This window comes from Rattus norvegicus, chromosome X (genome assembly GCF_021556685.1).
Source record: "Rattus norvegicus strain SHRSP/BbbUtx chromosome X, alternate assembly SHRSP_T2T, whole genome shotgun sequence".
Classification (NCBI taxonomy): Eukaryota; Metazoa; Chordata; class Mammalia; order Rodentia; family Muridae; genus Rattus; species Rattus norvegicus.
In genome coordinates this window covers 147631018-147650466 of record NC_141554.1, presented here as the reverse complement: position 1 = coordinate 147650466, position 19449 = coordinate 147631018, and the positions used below count along the sequence as shown (strand labels likewise).

At 39.1% G+C, this 19449-nt stretch overlaps 1 protein-coding gene across 3 annotated transcripts in view; it reads left to right on the top strand.

The window, feature by feature from the left end:
- The window catches only part of Cxhxorf66 (similar to human chromosome X open reading frame 66), a 40212-nt gene that overhangs the window by 11059 nt on the left and 9704 nt on the right, over nt 1–19449 (top strand). The window lies entirely within an intron of this gene.

Below are 19449 nucleotides of genomic sequence, written 5' to 3'. Positions count from 1 at the left end.
TTGTAACTTGTAATACCATGTTTGGTTGCCATCCCTGGGAGGCCTGCTCTTTTCTAAAGGGAAATGGAAGAGGAGTGGTTCTGGGGCATAACAGAGGTGTGAGAGTGGAGTGAGGGAAGAGAAGGGAGTGGAAACTATGGTCAGGATGCAATAGATGAGAAAATGGATGGATGGATGGATGGATGGATGGATGGATGGATGGATGGATGGATGGATGGACGGACGGACAGATGGATGGGTGGGTGGGTGGACAGATGGACAGATGAAAAGATAGATTTTTAAAAAGAAGTCACTTTTCAAAATAAAATTCCTGTTTTAAGCAGATAAAATAACTCATCATGTCTATGAAAGGGGATAGCATAAGGTTCCACATGTAAGTTATCTATACGTTTATGATCACATTATTATGTTGTCTTAGTCTGAAATCTTAGTAATTTCATGTCAATTCTCTTTGTACTTCACTGAAATGTATATGAAACTATGTCCCATGCTCTGCACACCATCTTTACCGGGGTGGTAAGAGGATAAAGAAATGAAAGGCACGTTGACTTAGGAAAGCTGAGAAAGGGTGAACTAGGCTCTCTCATGGAGATGCCACAATATCTTGGAAGCTCAGTGTGCTTATTAGAGATTTGAGAAGGGAAGAATGGTTATTACACTAAGCTAAGTAAGGAGGCAGGGTTTACATGCATAAAACAAGGAGGCAGAATTATATACAGTGGAACAGGGAGGTAGCTTTAGCTAATATTAGCAGGAGCAGCCTCTATAGGAGAGCAGTCTCCAGGTCATAAACATCTAATGGTAGAAAGCTACAGCAGCTAATGTTTTGTATACACTGTCAGGATTCACACTTAGACCCTAGGAAGGCTTTGCCACCCCTCTGAGCCACATCCAGATAAGGCTTTGCCACTTCCATGGGGTGAGATATTGGTCCTTGACATTTTCGTGCCCATGTCAACAATGTACTCAGGACTTCATTTGCTCTCTACGGCTGTGCATCTGTAAGTCCCTAAACCTCTACCTTTTTTTTGTTTTGTAAAGGCTAATACTAGACTTGATCAGCCACCATTAACATTATGTCTTGAGCTCTTTTGTCATCTTTTCTGGCCCCAATCTTTTCAGTCCCTGATTCCCGCTTTTATTGCCATAGGTGATGTCTGGTGGCTATATTTCCTTACAAAGAATCAGAAATAGATATCTGAAGGCCTATTTAATCACCCTGCCATTCAATTGTCCTTTCTATAGTGATGACTCTAAAATGTCTGGAATATGTCACTGATTCTCTAAGATGACCATGACACCCAACAACAATAGCTATTTTTTGTGATGTATATGATCTTGTGCATACTAAATAAATGCTCTCTGACCTACATCCCCACATCCCCAGCCCCAAAGCTAAGATTTCTTTGTTGTTTCTTATGTGATGGATACCATACTAAGTTTCATACATGAATAATTTAACTTTGTTTTTATGTTTTTATTTAGAAGCTTCTATTATTTTCCCCTTCAAAAATGACAGCATAAAATACAGAAACATTAATGTCCCCAAAAGTCATCAAACTCATAAAATTGCCATGTAACCTTCATGATATGCATCTTCCGAAATTTTCCATGATCTCAGACTAGAATTCTGTCCTCGTTCAAAAATAATTTTCTATATTCCACACTACCAATTCCTTAGCTGCAAGCATGCTGCTTTGTGTCTCTGTGGATGTGATCATTGTAAGTATGTGATATAAGTGGAGTCACAGCATCTGATTTTTCTGTTACTGTAATAGCTTTAAGGTTCATTGACATTCTTCTCTAAAGTTCGATAGCGTTTTATTGAATGAATGTAACCTATTTCATTATCCATGTAACCACTGATAAACACTTATTTGAGTATTTCTACCTTTTGGCTATTATGAGAACTACTACTATGACCATCAGAGTATGCATAGTTATGAACAAAAAGAATACTGAAAACAATACCACACAAATATCCCATTTATATGTAGCATGCATGTGTGTTCATCTTGTACATACATGGATATTCAAGTTAGAGTCCAAAAGTGATTTTGGAGGGCTGGAGATATGGCACAGTAATTAAGAGCACATGCTTCTCTTGTGAAGGTCCTGAATTTGGATTCCAGCAGCTGCACTGGGTTGCTCACAACCACCTGTAACTCCAGCTCCAAGGGACACCTCTGACCTCCATGGACACTTGAACTCACATGTACATACCTACACACACTCACACATAATTTAAATAAATATCTTTTCAACAGGATCTAAGTGATGTACATCAAATATTTGAGTCATTATCTCTAGAAGGAGAATAGAGTGGGGAAGGAAATGAGTATATTAATTTTATTACTCCTATGTTGTTTTTGTATTTTTCCCAGTAAAAGAATAGAATGATATCTATCTTAAGAAATTTTAAAATGCAGTAAAATAATGATGGTGATTTTTGGCATCTGCAGACTGAGAGTAAAATATATTTAAAGAATTTCTCAAAAGGTCAGAATACAAGGGACACAAGAAACTGGAAATGACTGTGTGAGTTGAAATTTTTTATAAAGTGGACATATTATTTTCTAATTAAAAATACCTAATTAGAAGAATGTAGCCAGATGTGGTGGCTCTTGGCTGTAATCACAATACTAAGGAATCTGTGGTAAGAGGATTACAAGTTAGAGAATGCCCTGGGCTATAGTATGCGTTCAGAGTCTACATAATAAGACCCTGTTTCAAACAAATACAGTCAGCTCGGAGTAGCAGTACATAGCAAGCTCCAGGCAAAGCAGGACTACATAGCAAAACCTTGTCTCAAACTAACAACAAAAATCAAATAGGAAAAGTTTGAAGGCTCTCGATAACAATGTAATGTCAATTGAGGACCAGAGAGGGGCAGTAGAGAGCCATGAGGATGCAGTGACAGAACCGTGATTAGGGTAAAACTTCGAATTCTCAGGATAAAAGTATTGTTATCTTCAGGGTAAAGGTGCTGATAAGACACTGTGAACAAAACAACCAAATATAAAATACAAAATTAAAGATCACCAACTGCTCAGCTCTGGAGAACCAAGGGAGAGAAATCTGCATCAGATATCACTAAGAAACATGCAACAGTGACCAGATAATCTTAAAAGATTCATAGGTGTCTGGAGCCCATGGGTCTATTTAGAAACCTCCAGCTGAGCCACCGAATCCTGCATTTTACTTGCTATTGCTATAATAAAATAGCCTTGCAGACCAAAGATGTATGGCTGGGATTAGGGTAAGTACAGGTTCAAGATAATCTTTAAGATGTGTGATACGGTGCTGGAGAAATGTCTCAGCAGTTACGAGTGTTTGCTGCTCTTCCAGAGAATTACAGTGTAGTTCCCAAAACTTACATGGAGTCTCATAAATGCCTATAACTCAAGCCTCAGGGTATCCTACGCCCTCTTCTGAACACACAAGCAGGTGCGCACACACACACGATATTCCTGGAATGTTTGCACTTTTATTTTTTACAGTACTTCATTAAAATATCATTTATCTTAACAAATCAGTTGGTAGACATCCCTTAAATTATGTGCACTAGTTAAGCATCTCACTAGGACTAACCCTAATCCTGGTAACAATAAATTAATAACAACAGACAATGTAAAGCAAAACTTGAAGCTAGAAAATGCATGTGATAACAGATGCGGTGGCTCATGCAAGTAATGCTAGCAATCAGGGCTGAGACGGAAGGATCACTGTGAATCTGAGGCCAGCCTGGACTACAAAGCGAGTTCCAGGCCAGCTTGTGCTACAGAATCATACCATGCAAAATATCCTTTATTCACCTGATATAATTGTCGTCTCAGCAGGCTTACTGCTGAATAAACTCACCCTTTCTAGTTTTTTTTTCTTTCTCTGAACTCTGGCTATCTGGATCAACTCAAATGTTCTGGCCCAAACTGCTCTCCACACTGATTGACTCAATCTGACTTCTCTCAGGTTATCACTGAGTTGCTCTGCTTGGCCTCAAACTAACTCTGGCAATTTGTTCTAATCTTCTGGCTTCTTCTTATTCTCTGCCTTCACCTGCCTTTACTGTATGAACCGAAGGGAACTCAACTCAACTCCATTGCACTGCCTGCTGTGCTGACTGGATTAACTGAACTCTCATCAGACCAATTTCTACTTTATAGGCACCAGCAAAGGATAAATGCAGGTTCTATTTTCCAACGGATAGTTTCCCCTTTCATTTGCTCATAGTTCTTCCATTTTCCAGAGTTCAGTTCCAGTATCATTTACACAATGTAATTGGCCCTAGACCTCCTTAATAAAACCAAAGCTGCTATTCTCAGCTCTACTAGCACCCTTAACCCACAAGTGTTTCCCCCCAACACAACTCTCTCTACCATTGAAGCCTCCAGAACACAGAAGTCCTGCTTGTGAATTGAGTACTACCAATTCATGATGACACAACTCAAAATAACAAGAGCAAATCCATTTGAGTGCATGCATTCTGCTTCCCCATTGCCACATATCTGTAATGTATAGCCACCTCTCCAAGAGAAAGATCTTACATACAGACCTCCCTTGTCTGTATGGTGATACAGAAACCAGGGCAGGCAAAAATAGTCTAAACAAAGAGAGGCCATGTAATGTGCTATGCAAGGTAACTCCTGATATCTCTGTTTTAGGAGCTTGGGCTCAGAGCCCTGAGATGAGTCAGCTCTTTGAATAGTTATATGCTGGTCCATTAGTCATACACTGACAGAATGTGGTTTTCAGAGAAAACTCCTCAGCAAATTGAATGCTCTCTTATACAGTAGCTCTGATTAACGTCTGTTTCCCAAGTAGGATTAATTATGATTAATTTCTTAATGAATATATCACCTAGCATAGAAATAGCTTTATCGTTAAAGAAAATAATCTTCTCATTATCCAGAGAAAGGCACAGTTCCTATCATAACACATCTGATAGTTTCTTTAGTTTCTCCATTTCCTACAGTGTGCTTCCAGCCTTCCTTACTGGCCTCAGACCTCTCCCCTACCTCCTTGAAAAATGTCTTGTACTTTTCCATTGCACAATCCCATTTTGTGCATATATGACATTTTTCTCTGTCCATTTTTCTGTTGTTAGATGCCAAGGTTGGTTCCGTAACACAATTATTGTGAAAAGAATGTTCAATAAATATTGTTGTGAAAGTATCCCTTTGCAATACGTTCCTGACCTTGGGACCCTTCAGGTAAATACATAATAGTGGGACAGCTAGGATATGACAGGGTTATATCTTCAAAGTAAATTATATGCTTACATAAAAATGGCTTTTTGGGGGCTTACTGTACGAGGTCATAAAAAAGAGCAATATCTTGGTTATTTGGATTCTGTAAGAAGTTAAGAAAGGTAATCCTTCAGAACAACTAATTTCAACTTTATAATTCAAATGCAATATACATTTATGATGTCTTAGAACAAAAATTTCTACCCATTCATTTAGGTTTTTATTGTAGTATTTTTATGCTTTTGCCTTCTTATCTCTCAGTGTTGATAGTGTCTGAGTTAATGTTTAAATGTCAACTACATAGCATCCCTCTTTTCCCTAAGGTCAATTTCTTTTTTTTTTATTTCATCCACCAGAATTTTACTTCATTTCATGATTAAATTCTTTTCTATGTATACCCCACTAAATTGATTTGGCAGAAAATACTGTGATAATTTTGGTTGGAAAAATAATTGTGATAATTAAAAAGTATTCAGTTCTCTTTTTAAAAAATTAAATATTGATAGTATTTGAGTTTCAAATATAGTATACATCCATGAATAACATGTAGGTACCGATTTAAAGAAAGCTAAATAAATTTGATCTTGTCTGTAGGAAAAGCAAGCTGCATGGGCCATGGGGTGCGAGCAAGTAAGCTGCAGTCTTCCATGTTGTTTGCTTTAGTTTCTTAGGGTCCATGATTCACTGAAGAATGATAAACCAGGATCGGATAGCATGCAAAAGCAAGGAGCATTTATTCTGCAGAATTTCCTGCATGCAGGGGTCTTCCCATTCAGGAATGGAGACACCTAGTGGGCTTGCAGGCACAGCTTTTATTGTCAGGGGTGTCTCAGCTTGATTGGTCAGCTCTATCTCTAGGGGTCTGACTAATTCTACAATTCGTTAGGCTCGGGAGATCTACCTATTCATTCTAGCTACTTACTCTTACTTCAGGCCAGATGGTAAGGTGTCCTAAGATTGGCTTCCAGTGGCTGTGGTTGGCTGACCACAGGCTCCCAAATCTGGCTTCTCCTTTCTAGGAAACAGAGACTTAGGCCTAGTTTCCAAAACTGTTAGTTTGCAACCTGTCATGGAGTCAGCCTAGCTCTGAGATTAGTCCCTTCAAGTTCCTGCCTTGAATTTATTGGACTGTGACTCTTAAGCCCAGATAAACCCTTTCCTCCTCCAAGTTTGTTTCGATCAGTGTTTTATCACAACAATAGAGAAGCAAACTAGAGAAACATTCTCCATAACTGAGTACTAAATATCTGTTGTTTAGGAAGCCCCTATATTGTTTTGGCATGGCACTTCAAACTAAGACAGTCCCTTTCCTACCTAACAATTCTATCTTGCCACTGTTTCCAGTCAAACTTGAAAGATGGTACAGATATAGATATAGATATAGACAGGTATAGATAGATATAGATATAGATATAGATATACAGATATAGATAGATATAGATATAGATATAGATATAGATATAGATATAGATATAGATATAGATATAGATATAGATATATACGAGCTGTGGTGGTTTAAATGAGAAACATCTCCCACCGGTTCAGGTATTTGAGCATTTGTTTCCAAGTTAATTGTGATATTTGAAGGCCATTATGGAACACTTATGAAGTAAAGTTGTCCTTGAGCAAGTACATCATGGGAAGTAGGTTTTGAAAGTTTATTTATCGCCTACCCTTAAGTTTGTTCACTCTGCTTTATGTTTATGGTTGAAGAAATGGTGTCTCAGGTTCCTGTTCCCACAGCCTATATCCATGCCCCACCACTAACCCGGCATTCTGGCTTCTTTTTATGGAATTGTAAGTAAAAATAAATTGAAGAGCTGGCGCCTGAACCTCGCTGACCCCGACCCACATCTCCCTGCTCCCAAACCCCGTGGGAGAGAGAGCTCATCACCCAGACGGGGGGGGGGGGACTTCTGAGACTGCAGGGCAGGAGAGACCACCACTCCTGCATACCTTTGCCCACATCCCTGGCCCAAGAGGAAATTGTATAGGGCCTCGGGGAACAGGAAGATAGGGGCACTCAAGCTGCAGGAGCCCTGAGGTCCAGAGTGCGCAGAGATCTGGACGGACCCAGTCAAATAGCTTCCTGCACCCAAATCCTGTGGGAGGGAGAGCTAGACCTTCAGAGGGGCAGACACTCCTGGGAAGTCAGAGGAGACTACTCTCTGCCCACATTTCTGACTCTAGATGAAAATGCCTAGCGACATCTGGGTCCTCTGTGCACAGGGACCCTGGAGAAGGAGGGGCAGGCCCTTCTGGTTGCTGCCCTCATGGAGACCTGAAACCCAGCCCTGAGGAGCGACTTCAGGCCCAAGACCAGAGGTAAAACCAACTTTTCTGCTCCAAGTGACCTGCCTGGTGGACTCAGGACACAGGCCCACAGGAACAACTGAAAGCCAGTAGACAGGAAAAACTACATGCCCAAAAGCAGAACACTCTGTCCCCATAACTGGCTGAAAGAAAACAGGAAAACAGGTCTACAGCACGCCTGACACACAGGCTTATAGGACAGTCTAGCCACTGTCAGAAATAGCAGAACAAAGTAAAACTAGAGATAATCTAATGGCAAGAGGCAAATGCAGAAACCCAAGCAACAGAAACCAAGACTACATCGCAACCTCAGAGCCCAATTCTCCCACCAAAGCAAACACTGAATATCCAAACACACCAGAAAAGCAAGATCTAGATTTAAAATCACATTTGATCATGATGATGGAGGACTTCAAGAAAGACGTGAAGAACTCCCTTAGAGAAACACAGGAAAACATTAATAAACAAGTAGAAGCCTACAGAGAGGAATCACAAAAATCCCTGAAAGAATTCCAGGAAAACATAAATAAACAAGTAGAAGCCTATAGAGAGGAATCACAAAAATCCCTGAAAGAATTCCAGGAAAACACAATCAAACAGTTGAAGGAATTAAAAATGGAAATAGAAGCAATCAAGAAAGAACACATGGAAACAACCCTGGATATAGAAAACCAAAAGAAGAGACAAGGAGCTGTAGATACGAGCTTCACCAACAGAATACAAGAGATGGAAGAGAAAATCTCAGGAGCAGAAGATTCCATAGAAATCATTAACTCAACTGTCAAAGATAATGTAAAGCAGAAAAAGCTACTGGTCCAAAACATACAGGAAATCCAGGACTCAATGAGAAGATCAAACCTAAGGATAATAGGTATAAAAGAGAGTGAAGACTCCCAGCTCAAAGGACCAGTAAATATCTTCAACAAAATCATAGAAGAAAACTTCCCTAACCTAAAAAAAGAGATACCCATAGACATACAAGAAGCCTACAGAACTCCAAATAGATTGGACCAGAAAAGAAACACCTCCCGTCACATAATAGTCAAAACACCAAACGCACAAAATAAAGAAAGAATATTAAAAGCAGTAAGGGAAAAAGGTCAAGTAACATATAAAGGCAGACCTAACAGAATCACACCAGACTTCTCGCCAGAAACTATGAAGGCCAGAAGATCCTGGACTGATGTCATACAGACCCTAAGAGAACACAAATGCCAGCCCAGGTTACTGTATCCAGCAAAACTCTCAATTAACATTGATGGAGAAACCAAGATATTTCATGACAAAACCAAATTTACACAATATCTTTCTACAAATCCAGCACTACAAAGGATAATAAATGGTAAAGCCCAACATAAGGAGGCAAGCTATACCCTAGAAGAAGCAAGAAACTAATCGTCTTGGCAACAAAACAAAGAGAAAAAAGCACACAAACATAACCTCATATCCAAATATGAATATAACAGGAAGCAATAATCACTATTCCTTAATATCTCTCAACATCAATGGCCTCAACTCCCCAATAAAAAGAAATAGATTGACAAACTGGATACGCAACAAGGACCCTGCATTCTGCTGCCTACAGGAAACACATCTCAGAGACAAAGACAGACACTACCTCAGAGTGAAAGGCTGGAAAACAACTTTCCAAGCAAATGGTCAGAAGAAGCAAGCTGGAGTAGCCATTCTAATATCAAATAAAATCAATTTTCAACTAAAAGTCATCAAAAAAGATAAGGAAGGACACTTCATATTCATCAAAGGAAAAATCCACCAAGATGAACTCTCAATCCTAAATATCTATGCCCCAAATACAAGGGCACCTACATATGTAAAAGAAACCTTACTAAAGCTCAAAACACACATTGTACCTCACACAATAATAGTAGGAGATTTCAACACCCCACTCTCATCAATGGACAGATCATGGAAACAGAAATTAAACAGAGACGTAGACAGACTAAGAGAAGTCATGAGCCAAATGGACCTAACAGATATTTATAGAACGTTCTACCCTAAAGCAAAAGGATATACCTTCTTCTCAGCTCCTCATGGTACTTTCTCCAAAATTGACCATATAATTGGTCAAAAAACAGGCCTCAACAGGTACAGAAAGATAGAAATAATCCCATGCATGCTATCAGACCACCACGGCCTAAAACTGGTCTTCAATAACAATAAGGGAAGAATGCCCACATATACGTGGAAGTTGAACAATGCTCTACTCAATGATAACCTGGTCAAGGAAGAAATAAAGAAAGAAATTAAAGACTTCTTAGAATTTAATGAAAATGAAGGTACAACATACCCAAACTTATGGGACACAATGAAAGCTGTGCTAAGAGGAAAACTCATAGCGCTGAGTGCCTGCAGAAAGAAACAGGAAAGAGCATATATCAGCAGCTTGACAGCACACCTAAAAGCTCTAGAACAAAAAGAAGCAAATACACCCAGGAGGAGTAGAAGGCAGGAAATAATCAAACTCAGAGCTGAAATCAACCAAGTAGAAACAAAAAGGACCATAGAAAGAATCAACAGAACCAAAAGCTGGTTCTTTGAGAAAATCAACAAGATAGATAAACCCTTAGCCAGACTAAGGGGAGGACACAGAGAGTGTGTCCAAATTAACAAAATCAGAAATGAAAAAGGAGACATAACTACAGATTCAGAGGAAATTCAAAAAATCATCAGATCTTACTATAAAAGCCTATATTCAACAAAACTTGAAAATCTGCAGGAAATGGACAATTTCCGAGACAGATACCAGGTACCGAAGTTAAATCAGGAACAGATAAACCAGTAAAACAACCCCATAATTCCTAAGGAAATAGAAGCACTCATTAAAGGTCTCCTAACCAAAAAGGGCCCAGGTCCAGATGGGTTCAGTGTAGAATTCTACCAGACCTTCATAGAAGAACTCATACCAATACTATCCAAAGTATTCCACAAAATTGAAACAGACGGAGGGCTATGGAATTCCTTCTATGAAGCCAAAATTACTCTTATACCTAAACCACACAAAGATCCAACAAAGAAAGAGAACTTCAGACCAATTTGCCTTATGAATATCGACGCAAAAATACTCAATAAAATTCTTGCAAACCGAATCCAAGAGCACATCAAAACAATCATCCACCATGATCCAGTAGGCTTCATCCCAGGCCTGCAGGGATGGTTTAATATACGGAAAACCATCAACGTAATCCATTATATAAAAAAACTGAAAGAACAAAACCACACGATCATTTCATTAGATGCTGAGAAAGCATTTGACAAAATTCAACACCACTTCATGATAAAGGTCCTGGAAAGAATAGGAATTCAAGGCCCATAACTTAACACAGTAAAAGTCATATACAGCAAACCAGTTGCTAACATTAAACTAAATGGAGAGAAACTTGAAGCAATCCCACTAAAATCAGGGACTAGGCAAGGCTGCCTACTTTCTCCCTACTTATTCAATATAGTTCTTGAAGTTCTACCCAGAGCAATCAGACAACAAAAGGAGATCAAAGGAATACAAATTGGAAAGGAAGAAGTCAAAATATCACTATTTGCAGATGATATGATAGTATATTTAAGTGATCCCAAAAGTTCCACCAGAGAACTACTAAAGCTGATAAACACCTTCAGCAAAGTGTCTGGGTATAAAATTAACTCAAATAAATCAGTAGCCTTCCTCTACACAAAAAGGAAACAAACAGAGAAAGAAATTAGGGAAACGACACCTTTGATAATAGTCCCAAATAATATAAAATACCTCGGTGTGACTTTAACCAAGCAAGTAAAAGATCTGTATGAAAAGAACTTCAAGCCTCTGAAGAAAGAAATTGAAGAAGATCTAGAGAAGATGGAAAGATCTCCCATGCTCATGGATTGGCAGGATTAATATAGTAAAAATGGCCATGTTACCAAAAGCTATCTACAGATTCAATGCAATCCCCATCCAAAATACCAATCCAATTCTTCAAAGAGTTAGACAGAACAATTTGCAAATTCATCTGGAATAACAAAAAACCCAGGATAGCTAAAACTATCCTCAACAATAAAAGGACTTCAGGGGGAATCACTATCCCTGAACTCAAGCAGTATTACAGAGCAATAGTGATAAAAACTGTATGGTATTGGTACAGAGACTGAGAGATAGACCAGTGAAGTAGAATTGAAGACCCAGAAATGAACCCACACACCTATGGTCACTTGATTTTTGACAAAGGAGTCAAAACTATCCAATGGAAAAAAGATAGCATTTTCAGCAAATGGTGCTGGTTCAACTGGAGGTCAGCATGTAGAAGAATGCAGTTCGATCCATGCTTATCACCCTGTACATAGCTAAAGTCCAAGTGGATCAAGGACCTCCACATCAAAGCAGACACACTCAAACTAATAGAAGAAAAACTAGGGAAGCATCTGGAACACATGGGCACTGGAAAAAATTTCCTGAACAAAACACCAATGGTTTATGCTATACTAAGATCAAGAATCGAGAAATGGAATCTCATAAAACTACAAAGCTTCTCTAAGGCAAAGGACAATGTTGTTAGGACAAAACGACAACCAACAGATTGGGAAAAGATCTTTACCAGTCCTACAACTGATAGAGGGCTTATATCCAAAATATACAAAGAACTCAAGAAGTTAGACTGCAGGGAGACAAATTACCCTATTAAAAAATGGGGTTCAGAGCTAAACAAAGAATTCACAGCTGAGGAATGCCGAATGGCTGAGAAACACCTAAAGAAATGTTCAACATCTTTAGTCATAAGGGAAATGCAAATCAAAACAACCCTGAGATTTCACCTCACACCAGTGAGAATGGCTAAGATCAAAAACTCAGGTGACAGCAGATGCTGGCGAGGATGCGGAGAAAGAGGAGCACTCCTCCATTGTTGGTGGGATTGCAGACTGGTACAACCATTCTGGAAATCAGTCTGGAGGATCCTCAGAGAATTGGACATTGCACTACCTGAGGACCCAGCTATTCCTCTCTTGGGCATATACCCAAAAGATGCTCCAACATACAACAAAGATACGTGCTCCATTATGTTCATAGCAGCCTTATTTATAATAGCCAGAAGCTGGAAAAAACCCAGATGCCCTTCAACAGAGGAATGGATACAGAAAATGTGGTACATCTACACAATGGAATATTACTCAGCTATCAAAAACAATGACTTTATGAAAATCATAGGCAAATGCATGGAACTGGAAAATATCCTGAGTGAGGGAACCCAATCACAAAATACACTCATGATATGCATTCACTGATAAGTGGCTATTAGCCCAAATGCTCGAATTATCCTAGGTGCACAGAACACATGAAACTCAAGAAAGATGTGGATGCTTCACTCCTTCTTTAAAGGGGGAACAAGAATACCCTTTGGAGGGAATAGGGAGGCAAAGTTTAGAACAGAGGCTGAAAGAACACCCATTCAGAGCCTGCCCCACATGTGGCCCATACATATACAGCCACCAAACTAGATAAGATGGATGAAGCAAAGAAGTGCAGGCCAACAGGAGCCGGATGTAGATCTCTCCTGAGAGACACAGCCAGAATACAGCAAATACAGAGGCGAATGCCAGCAGCAAACCACTGAACTGAGAACGGGACCCCTGGTTGAAGGAATCAGAGAAAGAACTGAAAGAGCTTGAAGGGGCTTGAGATCCCATATGAACAGCAGTGCCAAGCAACCAGAGCTTCCAGGGACTAAGCCACTATCCAAAGACTATACATGGACTGACCCTGGGCTCCAACTGCATAGGTAGCAATAAATAGCCTAATAAGGGCACCAGTGGAAGGGGAAGCCCTTGGTCCTGCCAAGGCCGGACCCCCAGTGAACGGGATTGTTGGGGGAGGGCAGTAATGGGGGGAGGATGGGGAGGGGAACACCCATAGAGAAGGGGAGGGAGAGGGGTTAGGGGGATGTTGGCCTGGAAACTTGGGAAAGGATAACATTTGAAATGTAAATAAGAAATACCCAATTTGGGGTTGGGGATTTAGCTCAGTGGTAGAGCGCTTGCCTAGGAAGTGCAAGGCCCTGGGTTCGGTCCCCAGCTCCGAAAAAAAAGAACCAAAAAAAAAAAAAAAAAGAAATACCCAATTTAATAAAGATGGAAAAAAAAGAAAATATATTCAACCATGAGTTGCTTTTGGTCATGGTGTTTTATCACAGCAATAGAAAAATAACTAAGGAACAAACTCCTATCTCTTTCTCGGCTCTCAATCACTCTGAAACCCGCTGAGCTCTGCTTTCTGACTCCACTGCTCCAATGAATATTTTGGGCATTTCATTTGCTTTCCTGGATCAGCCTCTTTTTATCCAAAGTCTAAATACACAGATTCTCGGAATTTGGTCTTGGGCATTCTCCTTTATCTTTCTCTCTCTCTCGGTTGTTCCTATCCACTTCTACAAACTTGAATTAGCATCTAGATTAAGTTTCTGACATAGATCTGTGAATAGAATTTGCATATAAACAGTAGATAAAAACATAATTTTTTGCCAGGCATTGGTGTCACATTGAATCCCAGCCCTCTGGAGTCAGAGGTAGGTGAATTTCTAAGTCTGAGGCCAGCCTGGTCTGGAGAGTAAATTCCATGATAGCCAGGGTTACACAGACAAAGCCTGTTTTGAAAAACCAAGATCAAACCAACCGAACAAAACCAACCATACTTTGTGTGTGTGTGTGTGTGTGTGTGTGTGTGTGTGTGTGTGTGTGTGTGTGTGTATGGGTATATATTGTAACCATGTATGTGCAGGCCTGAAGTCAACCATAGTTGACTTTCATCAAGTACTGTCTTTCATGTCAATCATCACATGGTTTCTTGAGACAGGGTCTCTCATTGTCCTGGAGGTCGCCAATTCGTCTAGGCTGGCTGGACAGTGAGCCTCAGAGATCCATTTGTCCCTATCTCCTTGGCACTGGTATTACAAGGCAATCATTCCCAGTTTTTGCTTAAAGGGTTACTAGGGATCTAATGTAGATCCTGTGGTTATGCTGCAAGCACTTTATTGACCCATCTTCAAGGATAAAAATGTTAACTTTTATATTTAGTAATCATTAGTGAACAGCTAATATTTCTTTAAATTATTATTATAGAGAACAAGTCAATATATATGACTTCATCATTAATAGAAATCACAAATATTTCAATATATTGTAGTTGTTGCTGATAGATTAAAATAATATTGATACTTATTTCAGCTTGTAGGTATTATTAGATTTACCCTCAGATCTCTTTATTTAATTAATTAACAAATACATATGTTACTACATCACAATATCTCTATTTGATAATAGTATCTCAGCATGATTTCTGTTCTTTATAGTCCTTTCACTTGATTCATTTTTAAATATTATTCTGAGAAAAGGCCCATAGGCTTCCCAGCCTTCTAAGAGCACAAAGAATGTCAGGAAGCCCTCTTCCAGATGCTGATGACCTGACTAGATCATGGACATCTGTATTTGAATATCTCATGGAAATCTCAAACAAAACTTCAGATGGAACTTAGCTCTTCTTCCAATCTCATTCACTTCAGATCTCACTTCCTGGCTTCTCTATTTAATGAGAGGGATAAATTGCCCACATCTACATCCTGAGCACCTCTAAGATTCCTTTCCATCATCCCACCAGTAATTCAGAGGAAAAATACAAGACTTTAGCTTCTTCAACATTTCTCAGATTCATCCATTTTTCTTTATTCTCAACACCTCAGTTTTGGTAATCGTGTTCTCTTTCTTTCTAAATAGTCTCCCTACAGAGTGACTTCCTTCCTGGTGCACACTTTCCAAACACTGTTAGAATGATCATTTCAACATATGTTACTTAACATGAAGATAGTCACTTTACATTATCATACTTGTGTACCCTACATGGTATAAGTTACTTGAGTACAAGGACTTGTACTTTGGTAATTTAGAGATCTAGAGCATTAATCTTGGTGTCTGGTACATAAAAATACTCTGTAAATGGTGTTAATATGAACTCAAGTTACTACATCTATAGTAAAGATCCTGCAGACTGCTTGACCTTGGCTAAATAGTCTTATGACTATACATACATGGAATGTTGTAGGTAGACAGACAAATTTAGTCACTGTTATCCTCTATTTTCAATGTTTTAATTAATTAAATGTAAATTTTGACAATTTCATGCATGGTTAAATCTATTCTGATTACCCTTACTCCCTGTGCTGACTAGTTGTTGTTTTGTTGTTGCTGTTGTTGTTATTGTTGTTGTTGTTGTTGTTTTTACTTGACACAAGCTACAGGCATCTGAGAAAAGGAAACCTAAATTAAAAAAATGTTTCCATAATATCCGGCTGTATAAAATTTTCTTAATTAGTTATTAATGTGGAAGGTCTCAGCTCACTGTGGGTAGTACCATCCCTGGCTTGGTGGTCCTGGTTGCCCTAAGAAAACAAGCTAGTAAGCAGCATACCCCCATGGCTGTTTCAGTTCCTGCTTTCAGACTCTTGGCTTGAATTTCTTCCCTCACTTACCTTCATGATGGACTGGGATATAGAATGTAAACTAAAATAAACCCTTTCCTCCCCAAATTATTTTTGGTCATGGTATTTTATCACAGCAAAAGAAACCCTAATTAAGAAATCACTCCCTTTATTTCTCTCTACCATATAGTTGTCGGTATTGGTGAATGTTTAGGAATTGTTTTTGACGGGACCTTACTGTTTCACCAGCTGACTTTAAATGCATGAGTTTCCTGCCTTTGCTTCCAAATGCTAGAATTATAAGAATGTAGCTCCAAGCATGATTCTTTAATCCATTTTAATAGTTATTTACAGGCTAAAGAGATTGCTCAGCAATTAAAGTGCACACTGCTCTTGCAGACGACCCAAGTTAAGTTCCCAGAAGCCACCCTGAACAATTTATAACCATTTGTAATTCCAGCTCCAGGGAAATCTGCTGTCTCTGACCTCCAAATGTCATATGTTTTTAATACACATATTTAATCATAATTAACTCTAAAACTCTCAACTTTTTCTGATATCAACGCTAGAGTTTCTTCTAACTTCAGGTTGCAAATAAGTAAAATTTAACATATAATTCATCCAAACGTAAATTTTCTCTATAACTCTGACTGTGTAAAACCAAATTTATATTCTTTCAAAATACAATGCTGGTGGAAAAGACATTATTCTTCTAAACAGAAAAACCTGGGGCATAAAGGGAAGATGTAGCTTTCAAAAAGTTCATAGATCAATGTTTCTTAAAATTTGGCTATTCATGACCCCTTTCTAGATAAAAATTTTTTACACAAATCTAGGTGTAAAAGTATCTAAATCAAGTATATAGGTATAAATCAAAGATATATTGATAATAAATTAGAGTGAAATTTACTTCGAAAATTTTCTTGTTATACATAAAACATTTTATTCTGAGCCAAATATGAACGATCATGCCCCAAGAATTCATTATTCTAGTTTTCCAGAATAGCTTGTCCTACCATGTAACAGATTACAGGACCTTTTACTCTGTAAAGGAAATATGAGAGGAAATACAGGAAGAGTGGGGGAGCAGGGACTGAAGGGAAGGTCATCCAGAGACTGCCCCACCTGGAGATCCATCCCATATACAGACACCAAACCCAGTCACTATTGCTGATGCCAAGAAGTGTATGCTGACAGGAGCCTGATACAGCTGTCTCCTGAGAGGCTCTGCCACAGCCTGACAAATACAGAAGCAGATGCTCCCAGAAAACCATTGGACTGAGAATGGAGACCCCAATGGAGAAGTTAGAGAAAAGACTTAAGAGCTGAAGGGGTTCACAACGCCATAGGAAGAAAAACAATATCAACCAACCACATCCCACGGAGCTCCCAGGGACTAATCCACCAACCAAAGAATACACTTAGACAGACCAATGGCTCCAGCTGCATATGTAGCAGAGGATGGCCTTGTCTGGCATCAATAGGAGGAGAAGCCCTTGGTCCTGTGAAGGCTTGTTTCCCCAGTGTAGGGAAATGCCAGGGTGTTGAGGTGGGAGTGGGTGTGTGGGAGTGGCAGCATCTTCATAGAAGCACGGGGACAGGGAGGGAAGATGGGAGAGTGGGGAAAGGGAGTAACATTTGAAATGTAAATATATAAAAATATCCAATAAATACCCCCCAAAATGAAAAAAAAATACATGACTGGAAGAATGAAATATAATCATGTTTTCTCTCAGCTATGCAATATAAACTTAAATTTTATGCGTGTTATATGTATGTCAGTATACTAATTGTTTTTTGTAAACTTTACGAAAGCCTAGATATATCTGGGAACAAGGAATCTTAACTGAGAATATGCCTCTAGAAGATTGTCATGTAGCAAATCTGTGGAGTATTTTCTTGAGTAATGATTCACATGGGAGGGCCTTGCTGATTGTGGGTAGGTACCACCCTAGTCAGATGGTCCTGAATTTTATAAGAAAGATGTATGAGCAAGCCATGGTCAAGAAACTACTATGAAGTGTTCATCCATGGCTTCTGCTTCAGTTTCTGCTTCCAGGTTCTTCCCTTGGGTTCCTGCCCTAACTTTCTTTAATCATAGACTGTGATGTGTAACTGTAAAATTAAATAAATCATTTCCTCCCCATGTTGCTTTTGGTCATGGTGTTTTATCACAGCAATAGAAATCCTAACTGAGATGGTAGAACATGAAACTAGAAAAATGATTTCAGGGGTTGGGGATTTAGCTCAGCAATAGAGCGCTTGCCTAGCGAGCGCAAAGCCCTGGGTTCGGTCCTCAGCTCCGGAAAAAAAATTACTCTCTCTCTCTCTCTCTCTCTCTCTCTCTCTCTCTCTCTCTCTCTCTCTCTCTCTCTCTCTCTCTGTGTGTGTGTGTGTGTGTGTGTGTGTGTGTGTGTGTGTGTGTGTGTGTGTAGCATGCAAAGAAAGTGAGCATCCTTCTTAAATGTCCTCTGTATAGGCTGAAGCAGAAGGTGTGATCCAGATTAAATGTGGATCTTCCCATCTCCAAAGATCCGGATTAGAAGTGTGTTTTCATACTTGAAATGACTTAATTAAGAAAAACAAACCCCTCACAAGTGTATCCAGCTGCTTTCATTTTAGTTAATTCTAGATGTAGTCAAGTTGACAACCAGGAATAGTCATCAATCTTGGTTTTAGGGTCAGTGGGTACTAGAGTTTTGTCAAACGTAGCACTATATTCCAAGGGATATATATGGTTATATATAACATATATAATAAATGGTTATGATATATATAAATATGTATAATAAATAAGATAGTAAATGGGTCTTAAAAGTGGTTCAGGATAACCTGAGGTAATTCTGACTCCTTATTCCCAATATTCTCTCTCTCTACCATCATACGGTTCTACTCAACCAAGGTCAAGTCTGAAAAATTAATTTTGATAAAGCATCTTCAGAACTTCAATTTATAGCTCCATAATATATTCTACAGGACTACTAGGGTCCCCACTTCTGGATTCACCAGAATTGCAGTCTCTTCTCTATACCTCTGAATAACCCACTCAAAAAGTCCTTCTATGAAGGAGTCAACTCACTATTCATTTGCTAAACCCCACCTCGCACCTTTTTCTCTGTGTCTCTGGACTTGCTGAAAACAAGGTGATGGCCTTGGTTACTATTTGGATATAAAATGTCCCCCTACAGTCTTAATATTTTGAACACTTGGTTCCCAGCTTCTAGTGGTGTTTGAGAAGTTGTAGCACTTAAAGGAAATGCAGTGTAGCTGGCAAAGTGGATCACGGGGAAGCAAGCTTTGAATGTTATAGTTATTCCTGCTTCCTGGTTGGCTCATGTATCAAGTTCTCTCTGTGTCCTACTTGGACACACACACACACACACACACACACACACACACACACAGGCAAACAGGCACATTCATATATACATTTAGGTGGA